The sequence below is a fragment of the Hyperolius riggenbachi genome, chromosome 2 (genome assembly GCF_040937935.1).
Source record: "Hyperolius riggenbachi isolate aHypRig1 chromosome 2, aHypRig1.pri, whole genome shotgun sequence".
NCBI classification, from domain to species: Eukaryota; Metazoa; Chordata; class Amphibia; order Anura; family Hyperoliidae; genus Hyperolius; species Hyperolius riggenbachi.
The window spans coordinates 241,763,813-241,775,603 of NC_090647.1; positions in this window are offsets into that span (position 1 = coordinate 241,763,813).

The following is an 11,791-nucleotide window of genomic DNA, read 5'->3' on the forward strand; positions in this document are numbered from 1 at the left end:
CTGAGAGGGTGATGGCAGGAATGCTGTCTAGGTGCATACACACCTTATTCCTGCTACTGCAGGAAGCCAGCAAAGTAACCTCCAGTGTTACTCAGCATTATTACAGCATACATTCCTATATAAACTGTGGTGTTTGTGAAGTGCACACTATCCTATACAATAAAATGCAAGTGTCCCTGCGTCATCAACTGAATGGTTGTGTGTCCCTGGCTTTTGTGTACTGAGCATGTGCACAGCCAGGGCAGTTAGGACACAGGGCCGGTGTGTCTACGCTGCCTGTTGATTTGCGCTGCCCCGTATGCGCAGTAGGAGACTGTGCTGCCACATTTCCTATTTATTGATGCTGCTGGTGGTAAAATACTAAATATCTCCGCTCTCACACATCATACACTCTCCAAATTTTCAGGGTAGGGAGGGGACCCCCAGAACGACCTCTATGCCAAATTGCAGCCCCCGAGCCCCGCTGGTTCAGGAGATAGATTACAGAAACCTATCTCCTGAACCAGCGGGGCTAGGGGGCTGCAATTTGACAGAGGTCGTTCTGGGGGTCCCCTCCCTGCCCTGAAAATTTGGAGAGTGTATGATGTGTGAGAGCGGAGATATTTAGTATTTTACCACCAGCAGCATCATTAACTTCACACTGAGCATGCGTGCTACTCAGTGTGGAAGGGAGCTTCTGGGCAGCGCAACCAGACATTACAGGATTTGACAGTTTGCTGTGTGTGGTTCACAGAGGTTCTTATTGCATTATGGGAAATAACTGCCTTTTCCAACTGCCAAGCAAGCAGCTCCCTGTGTGCATATACTTCAGACAGTGGTGGGAAACGAGCAAGCGGAACGCGTATGTGCGCGCATTGCAGGGGGTAGCGGCTGTGACCTAGCGCCCGTTTAACGGGCGGGCCTTTTTACTAGTTGTGAATATTATCATTTCAAGAACCCCCTTAGTTTTCTTTCCTTCCCCCTCACCCCTTCCTTCTTTTCTATTTTCTAAAATTGTTTAAATTTGTAATCTCAAATAAAGCAGAATATGCAAACAATTATGCAAAAATATGGCCATTGGACTCCGGAGTACCGCAACGAAGTTTGTTTCTAACCTTGTCCTAAAAATCAATCTGTGCTGATGTTTAAAAAAAAAAAAAAAAAAAAAAAAAACACCCCCCTTGGTGACACTTAAAGGACAACTGAAGTTAGAAGAATATGGAGGCTGCCATATTAATTTCCTTTTAAACAATACCAGTTCTCTGGCAGCAGTAGTGTCTGAATCACACCAGAAACAAGGATGCAGCCAATCTTGTCAGATCTCACAAAAATGTCAAACACCTGATCTGCTGCATGCTTGTACCAGGTCTACGGCTAAACGTATTAGAGGCAGAGGATCAGCAGGATACCCAGTTAACTGTAATTGCTTAAATGTAAATACATATGGCAGCCTCCATACACCTCTCACTACAGTTGTCCTTTAACCAGGTAGTATTGTTGTACTTTCTATTTACAATGCTGTGGGTGCAATATACAGTGGAGGAAATAATTATTTGACCCCTCACTGATTTTGTAAGTTTGTCCAATGACAAAGAAATGAAAAGTCTCAGAACAGTATCATTTCAATGGTAGGTTTATTTTAACAGTGGCAGATAGCACATCAAAAAGAAAATCGAAAAAATAACCTTAAATAAAAGATAGCAACTGATTTGCAGTTCATTGAGTGAAATAAGTTTTTGAACCCTCTAACAATAAAAGACTTAATACTTAGTGAAAAAACCCTTGTTTGCAAGCACAGAGGTCAAACGTTTCTTGTAATTGATGACCAAGTTTGCACACATTTTAGGAGGAATGTTGGTCCACTCCTCTTTGCAGATCATCTCTAAATCCCTAAGGTTTCGAGGCTGTCTCTGTGCAACTCTGAGCTTGAGCTCCCTCCATAGGTTTTCTATTGGATTAAGGTCCGGAGACTGACTAGGCCACTCCATGACCTTAATGTGCTTCTTCTTGAGCCACTCCTTTGTTGCCTTTGCTGTATGTTTTGGGTCATTGTCGTGCTGGAACACCCATCCACGACCCATTTTCAGTTTCCTGGCAGAGGGAAGGAGGTTGTCGTTCAGGATTTCACGATACATTTCTTATGTGGGGTAGTGATTGGTACACTAATCCTTTGCAGTCAATTACAGCCTGAAGTCTAGAAGGCATAGCCCTCACCAGACGTTGGGTTTCATCCCTTGTCATACCCTGCCAGGTCTTTACTGCAACTTCAGTTCCTGCTTGTTCTTGGGGCATTTTTCCTTCAGTTTTGTTTTCAGCAAGTGAAATGCATGCTTAATTGGATTCAGGTCAGGTCATTGACTTGGCCATTGCATAACATTTTGCTTCTTTCTGGTTGCTTTTGCAGTATGCTTTGGGTCATTGTCCATCTGCACTGTGAAGTGCCATCCAATGAGTTCTGAAGAAGTTGGCTGAATATGAACAGATAATATTGCCCGAATCACTTCTGAATGCATCCTGTTGCTTTTGTCAGCAGTCACATCATTAACAAATACAAGAGAACCAGTTCCATTGGCAGCCATACATTCCCATGCCATGAGATTACCACCACCATGCGTGTGTATTTTTTTTTTTTTTTTTTTTACAGATCCTCACATTTGGGCTAATTCACGGACTGCAAAGGATTTGCAACCAAGTTTTAAAAGTGAAAGTTTGATTTATGATTATTATTCTGTCCCATTACTTTTGGTCCCTTAACCTCATTGCCGGTTATCCCGAGCTCAGCTCGGGGTAACCTGCGCAGGAGGATTTCTCAGGCCCCGCTGGGCCGATTTGCATAATTTTTTTCCTACACGCAGCTAGCACTTTGCTAGCTGCGTGTAGTACGCCATCGCCGCCGCGGCGAGTGCCTCCCCCAGACCCCTGCGCAGCCTGGCCAATCAGTGCCAGGCAGCGCTGAGGGGCGGATCGGGATTCCCTGTGACGTCCATGACGTCATCCCGCCACGGCGACCGGGGAAGCCCTGCAGGAAATCCCGTTCTGAACGGGATTTCCTGCTTACTCTGATCGCCGAAGGCGATCAGAGTGGGTGGGGGGATGCCGCCGCTCAGCGGCTATCGCTGCATGATTTAAAAAAAATAAAAAAGTTCTGCGCTGCCTCCGTGCCGGCGGGAATTAGACCGGCAAGAAGGTTAACAAGTGAGAGGCTCATATGTAATTCCTGCACTGTTAACCTGATTTGGATGTAAATACCCTCAAATTAAAGCTGACAGTCTGCAGTTAAAGCACAGCGTGTTCATTTCATTTCAAATCCATTGTGGTTGTATAGAGCCAAACATGTTAGAATTGAATCAATGTCCCAATATTTATGGACACTGTGGGACAGTGCAGGAACACAGGCAGCCAGGCCCAACGGATCAAAGGAGGAAAGGAAGGTCTGCACTGATGTCTCCACAGTCAATATATTTATTCAGGACATATCCAGTTACAAAAGATAGCACTTGACTAACATGTTTCGGACCTTAAGTCTATAATCATTTATGGACCTGACTGTAGGTCTTTTTGTCTCACTTGAGCACCTCTGTCAGAGAAAACCGAATCCTGGAGTCGATTTACTAAAATGGCAGGCAGTGGAGAGAAATGTGGGACTTGTATATATACCATTCAGGGGTGTTGCTAAGCTCCCAAGAAAACCGGGGCACTCCAGCTGGAATATGGGTGTGGCCACACCAAAAATGTGGGTGTGGTTATGGTTTGAGGTCATATTTACATGAACTTAATAGTCTAAGTAGACCTGCCCAGCAAAATGTTGGATGAAGTCCCCTCTCCATTAATACAAAAAAAAAATGTAGCATATCGCAAAAATAGGCAGTCACTTAACTGCCTTACGACCGTGTCACACCTGTTGGCATCAAGTCCTGGGGGCGTGTTTTGCTGGGGATCGCCTGCTCCGTCATCAGTCTCCCAGCGGAGGTCACCGCTAGGAGACTGTTAGACGGCAAAACAGCCATCTATTTACACTGCACAGCGCTGCGATCTACGGCATTGCTGTACTGGGGACTGCTGTGTTACTTGGCTGTCCCCTCTGGAGGCTCAGGAGCGATCGGCTCTCATAGGCTGATGCCTATAACAGCCGATCACTGTCATAGGCTGGCGGGGAGAGGGAGGGCTGGGTAAAAAAAATTAATAAAAAATAGTAAATGTTATGAAAAATCTCTGTTGGTGGGCAGAAAAGGGGGGGGGGGGGGGGAGATTCATTTGTGTGCACGGATCTGTGGCTCTGCAGCAAACCATTGAAGCTGCAGAGCCCTAATTTGCAAAAAATAGGCTGGTCACTTTTGTGCTGTTTGGTCTGGCTTTCTGCTGGGCGGGCTAACCTGCTTCTCATTGAGGCACCACAACTCCCTGCATGCCTCCACAGAAGAACCACAGCTCCCTGCATGCCCCTATAAAGGAACCACAGCACCCAGTATGCCCACATTTATGCACCAAAGCTCCCAACTTGCCCACCATTGAGGCACCACAGTTGACTCGGCCTGGGGGACATCCAGGGCCCCCCAGAATAGATCCGCGACACATGCTCCTGATCTTTGGGGCTAGTTTACGGTTTCGTTGTCTCTGCCCAATAACACATTCATTGAAGTATGCCAGAGGTAAAGTCTATGAACTATTGACCCTTTTTACCTCAGTATGTTGTACAGTAGAATCCATTTATAGTAAACTTCAAGGGACCAGGAAAAATAGTTTATTATATCAGAAATGGTCATAATCAAGCACATAAACTATACTATAGTACTGGATCTTAATTTGGTCAATAATTAGGAGTCAGGTTTTCTTTTCAATGCTTCAGCAAGTGAACGCAGACAATGTGTAAGCAAAACGCACAGTGCTCAATATGCATGGACTTGCGTAGGTCTCACCAGTTAAAGGGATTCTAAACTGAGAAGGATATGGATTTTTCCTTTTAAAATAATACCAGTTGCCTGACTCTCCTGTTGATCCTGTGTATCTAATGCTCTTAGCCACAGCCCCTGAACAAGCATGCTTCTAATCAGCCCTGATAAAATCCCGACTGAGCATTCAGTTTGGCTTTGCTCAGAAATCATTATAGCTGAGTCATTATAGCAGAGCCACAAGGGGGCAGGCTTGGGCTTGAAAAGACAGACTCGGCTATAATGATTCCTGGGCAAAGCCAGACTGAATGCTCAGTCTGGGATTTTATTAGGGCTGATCAGAAACAGGCTTAACAGTGAAGAATGAAACAGAGAGCAGGGTAGGTGTTTTCTCTAATGTTCCCACTGATATATATGGTAAAATACATGAGGGTGCTTCGTCTCTGGTTCACTTTTAAAAGGAAGCATCCATATCCCTCTCAGTTTAGGTTCCCTTTAAGCCGGGAACCCACTAGCAGTACGTTACTAAACTTGAAAAGCTCTTGCTAATGTAATGCTATGGTTGTGATGCACTTGAGGGATGTGATTTTATAAAATACCCCCCACAGCATTGCATTAGCAAGAGCTTTTTCAAATCACTAACGCTTGGAAAAGGCTGCTAGTGGGTTTGAGTCCTTATACAGGTACAGTACTGACAGTGTGCTCCTCTTTTCTGTGCAGCCTGGATGATATTGTAGTGTTACAGCCATGCATAAGCATGTCACAGATGACAGGCATTTCCCTCAGAAATCAGGCAGCAGCTTACACAGGTAGCTCTGGTCTCACTGGCTGTTGCTTTTAAAGTAATCCATGTGGACCCAGAGTAGCGCACAGATTGCAAGCAGATTACAAGTGGCTGCTGGCCTGCCCACCTACAATAGCTCATGGATCTTCGAATGAGGTATGCACTTTCCACTATAGCCGGTTACAGAATACCAAAGGGGCCAGGAAACCAGTTTACTATAACCGTTCTATTGTATCAGAATTTACTATATTATGTGGTACTCCCATAAACTTATAATGGGGCTTGGCCAGGACCTGAACACTTAGTTTACTATACCCAAGTGTTTACTCTAACAAGATTATACTGTAGTAGAAGAATGCTACAAAGGACAACAAAAGGATTATTTGCATATTCAACAGTGATGCATCATGGGAGACATCATATGCTCACTCCAACCTGAATAGTCGCTAATACCTTCTGTTTTAAGAAGGCAATTTTTTTTATTATTATGAAATAATGAAACACTTTTATATAAAGTTTATTTTGAAACGTGAAAAACCAATATATTAAGGTGCATGCACACATCCAATGTGATTGACAAATGATTAGCCAATAATACCACTTCCACATAGTATGAGCATTTACCTTCACAATCTGTTAGGGTTCAGCCACACTTTAAGCGCTTTTCTGAGCGCTTGTGATTGATTAGCTTATAATGTGGCTGAGCCCTTAATCTCAAAATCTGTGGACCCTCATACTACATTGCGATGGTAAAATTAGTCAGCGTTTGGCCAATCAAAACTGTGTGTCTACGCCAGTAAATATCACAACAGTGTGCTGAAAGCACACGTGCATGTGAGGGTTATGTAAGATAAATGCAGTGAAGAGCATAGGAGTTTCACAGTGATCACTTCAAAAACACAGTGAAGTGCAGAAAAGCTATTTTTCAACTTTGTTGACTTTTAGGGAGGGATCACAATTGGATCCACAGAAAATGCCCCCTTTTCTGCTGATGATTTTTTGTTTCTAATGTGTGTTTTTGACATGTGGCTGGCAACAGTCAGCTGTCTGTCAGCAATAGGAATTACATGATGTACAAAAAGTAGTACAGGCAAGTTTTCTTCCCGCATGTGGGACCTGACAGCGCATGCTAATCACTGATTAGCATGGGCTGTCACGTTTGGAGCGATTCAGCATCGAGAAAACAGTGTGTGATTCCGCCATTTCCCTGTCTTAAAGAGTAACTGTCAGGCTGCAAAAGCTAATTTAAACCTCTATTCTCCTGTGTTAAACAGTTTAGAAGGAAGCCAAAAAGGCAATACTGAAGTTAAAAATCTCTCTTACTTTTGATGTGTGCTGAACAGCAAGGATGTTAGACCCAAGCTCTTAAAAGGACGACAGGCCGCATACCATACTGCAAAGCATTCTGGGGCTGCTTGGGTCCTCCCCTCGGCTGCTAGTGAGAAGTTACAGTCTCATGTTACAACAGCCAGCACTGAAAAATCTCGGGGCAGAGTATACTGCATGAGTCCGCTATTGTTCCTAGCCACATGGCTAATTAATATTCACTGCACAGTAGTGTTGTATTTTTTCTGAGTGGAGTCATCAGGAAGCAGGCAGGACATGACGACACATTTGGCTTCATAGGAGACAGACAAACATGGAACCTGCCATGAGCTGTCAGGAGCATCATTCTCTGCAAATACTATATAAAAATTCTGTGAAATCCAAACGTGGACAGTGAAATGCATATGTAATGTAAGTACAGCCAATCTTTAGCTACTGATATATGTGTTTTTTTCTCTCTGAGACCTTATACCTAACAGCTCCTCTTTAACCACTTGAGAACCGTGGGCTTTACCCCCCTTAAGGACCAGGCACTTTTTTTCCATTCAGACCACTGCAGCTTTCACGGTTTATTGCTCGCTCATACAACCTACCACCTAAATGAATTTTGGCTCCTTTTCTTGTCACTAATAAAGCTTTCTTTTGGTGCTATTTAATTGCTGCTGCGATTTTTACTTTATATTATATTCATCAAAAGACATGAATTTTGTAAAAAAAAAAAGATTTTTTTTACCTTTGTGCTGACATTTTTCAAATAAAGTAAAATTTCTGTATACATGCAGCACGAAAAATATGGACAAACATGTTTTTGATAAAAAAAAAACCCATTCAGCCTATATTTATTGGTTTGGGTAAAAGTTATAGCGTTTACAAACTATGGTGCAAAAAGTGAATTTTCCCATTTTCCAGCATCTCTGACTTTTCTGACCACCTGACATGTTTCATGAGGGGCTAGAATTCCAGGATAGTATAAATACCCCCCAAATGACCCCATTTTGGAAAGAAGACATCCCAAAGTATTAACTGAGAGGCATAGTGAGTTCATAGAAGATATTATTTTGTCACAAGTAAGCGTAAAATGACACTTTGTGACAAAAAAAAATAAAATTTCCATTTCTTCTAACTTGCGACAAAAAAAAATGAAATCTGCCACGGACTCACCATGCCCCTCTCTGAATACCTTGAAGTGTCTACTTTCCAAAATGGGGTCATTTGTGGGGTGTGTTTACTGTCCTGACATTTTGGGGGGTACTAAATTGTAAGCACCCCTGTAAAGCCTAAAGGTGCTCATTGGACTTTGGGCCCCTTAGCGCAGTTAGGCTGCAAAAAAGTGCCACACATGTGGTATTGCCTTACTCAGGAGAAGTAGTATAATGTGTTTTGGGGTGTATTTTTACACATACCCATGCTGGGTGGGAGAAATATCTCTGTAAATGACAATTGTTTGATTTTTTTTTTTTTTTTTTTTTTTTTTTTTTACACACAATTGTCCATTTACAGAGATATTTCTCCAACTCAGCATGGGTATATGTAAAAATACACCCCAAAACACATTATACTACTTCTCCTGAGTACGGCGATACCACATGTGTGGCACTTTTTTGCACCCTAACTGCGCTAAGGGGCCCAAAGTCCAATGAGTACCTTTAGGATTTCACAGGTCATTTTTGTTTCAAGACTACTCCGCACGGTTTAGGGCCCCTAAAATGCCAGGGCAGTATAGGAACCCCACTAATGACCCCATTTTAGAAAGAAGACACCCCAAGGTAATCTGTTAGGTGTATGGCGAGTTTATAGAATATTTTATTTTTTGTCACAAGTTAGTGAAAAATGACACTTTGTGAAAAAAAACAATAAAAATCAATTTCCGCTAACTTTTGACAAAAAATAAAATCTTCTATGAACTCGTCATACACCTAAAAGAATACCTTGGGGTGTCTTTTTTCTAAAATGGGGTCACTTGTGGGGTTCCTATACCGCCCTGGCATTTTACGGGCCCAAAACCGTGAGTAGTCTGGAAACCAAATGTCTCAAAATGACTGTCCAGGGGTATAGGCATCTGCAAATTTTGATGACAGGTGGTCTATGAAGGGGCGAATTTTGTGGAACCGGTCATAAGCAGGGTGGCCTTTTAGATGACAGGTTGTATTGGGCCTGATCTGATGGATAGGAGTGCTAGGGGGGTGACAGGAGGTGATTGATGGGTGTCTCAGGGGGTGGTTAGAGGGGAAAATAGATGCAATCAATGCACTGGGGAGGTGATCGGAAGGGGGTCTGAGGGGGATCTGAGGGTTTGGCCGAGTGATCAGGAGCCCACACGGGGCAAATTAGGGCCTGATCTGATGGGTAGGGGTGCTAGAGGGTGACAGGTGATTGATGGGTGTCTCAAGGTGTGATTAGAGGGGGGAATAGATGCAAGCAATGCACTGGTGAGGTGATCAGGGCTGGGGTCTGAGGGCGTTCTGAGGGTGTGGGTGGGTGATTGAGTGCCCTAGGGGCAGATAGGGGTCTAATCTGATGGGTAGCAGTGACAGGGGGTGATTTATGGGTAATTAGTGGGTGTTTAGGGTAGAGAACAGATGTTAACAATGCACTTGGGAGGTGATCGGACGTCGGATCTGCGGGCGATCTATTGGTGTGGGTGGGTGATCAGATTGCCCGCAAGGGGCAGGTTAGGGGCTGATTGATGGGTGGAAGTGACAGGGGGTGATTGACAGGTGATCAGTGGGTTATTACAGGGAAGAACAGATGTAAATATTGCACTGGCGAATTGATAAGGGGGGTCTGAGGGCAATCTGAGCGTGTAGGCGGGTGATTGGGTGCCCGCAAGGGGCAGATTAGGGTCTGATCTGATGGGTAACAGTGACAGGTGGTGATAGGAGGTGATTGATGGGTAATTAGTGGGTGTTTAGGGTAGAGAACAGATGTAAACACTGCACTTGGGAGGTGATCTGACATCGGAACTGCGGGCGATCTATTGGTGTGGGTGGGTGATCAGATTGCCCGCAAGGGGCAGGTTAGGGGCTGATTGATGGGTGGCAGTGACAGGGGGTGATTGACAGGTGATCAGGGGGATAGATGCATACAGTACACAGGGGGGGGGGTGATCAGGAGGGAGCAGGGGGCAGTTTAGGGCATAAAAAAAAATAGCGTTGACAGATAGTGACAGGGAGTGATTGATGGGTGATTAGGGGGGTAATTGGGTGCAAACAGGGGTCTGGGGGGTGGGCAGGGGGGGGGGGGGGGGAGAATCAGTGTGCTTGGGTGCAGACTAGGGTGGCTGCAGCCTGCCCTGGTGGTCCCTCCGACACTGGGACCCCCAGGGCAGGAGGCAGCCTGTATAATACACTTTGTATACATTACAAAGTGTATTATACACTTTGTATGCGGCAATCCGGGTGCTAGTAACGAATGACGCGATCGCGCCGCCCATGCCCGTACAAGGACCGCCGCCATTTGTACATGCCGCGGCCCTTGCGGGGTACACTTCCCGGCCGCCAATTGTATATACGGCGGTCGGGAAGTGGTTAAAGGGACCCTGAACAGGTTGTAAAATTAGAATTTGCACTTACCTGGGGCTTCCTCCAGTCCCCCAGCATCCTCCTGGCTCCTTCCCTGGTCCTGGCTCCCCTACACGGTGACTTCGGCCTGACTCTCACGGCGGCCAGCATGATGAAGCGCATCCTCTGCGGCAGAGAGCAGCCGTGACAACTTCAGGCCGAAGTCGCCGTGTAACGGAGCCAGGACCAGGGAAGGAGCCGGGAGGATGCTGGGGGACCTCCCGGGCTACGGGGGACTGGAGGAAGCCCCAGGTAAGTGCAAATTCAAATTTGACAACCTGTTCAGGGTCCCTTTAAAGTAATCAAAGTGTTAAGGCTGCCAAACACTGGTCGACTGCCACCAGATCGACCAACAGATAGAGCCCTTTCTGATCAGCGAGTGATCTCATGGCTGCCCATGCACTGCACACAGATTTTGAATCAATTTCAGCATGAAATCGATTTACAACCTGTGGCACTGCCGCCTGTGAAGCTGCCCCAGGTCACTCCCGCTCCCCCGGCCAGCAACAATACATCACCTGTCCGCCGGTGCGAGTCCCTGGATCCCTCAAGTCTCTCAATTCTTCCAGCGCTCTCCTCCATCTTCTCTTCCTGTGCAGTCCTGTGACAAGCAAAGTTCAAACAGTAAATCGCCCTCTACTGTTCAAACTATCGCCTTTTCACAGGACAGGAAGTGAAGAGAAGATGGAGAAGTCGCCAGAAGAATTGAGACTTCAGGGACCCAGGGACTAGCGCCGGCGGACAGGTGATGTATTGTTGCGTCGGTGGTCGCCGAATCGAACAACGCACTCCCGACCCACCGGCGATCGAGCGAAATTTTCCGCCTGGACAGAGCGAGTGAATCGATCGATCAGAAATCGATTCTACCAAATTCCACATTCCATCGAATTGAGGCCGATTTCAATCGATTTGATCTGACAGGATGGAAGATCTAGGTCGATCTGCTGCTGGCAGCAGATCAATGGCTCATAGAGTTGCATTGTATCTAATGGTCCAATGATGTATTTAGATCGAGTTCCAATACATTTTATTCTGAAATCTATTGGAAATCTGTTCCTAGTTTGTGGCACACATCAGATAGATTCCTGTCAGATTGGACTTGACAGGCATCTGTCAGAAATCTGATTGTCGAATCTGCTGCAAATCTATAATGTATGGCCACCTTTACAAGCATTCTGAGTTGATGCAGCATTATGCAAATTTTGTATGCACATATATGCAGCTTGAAAATGGCATCATTAAAGCCCCTTTTC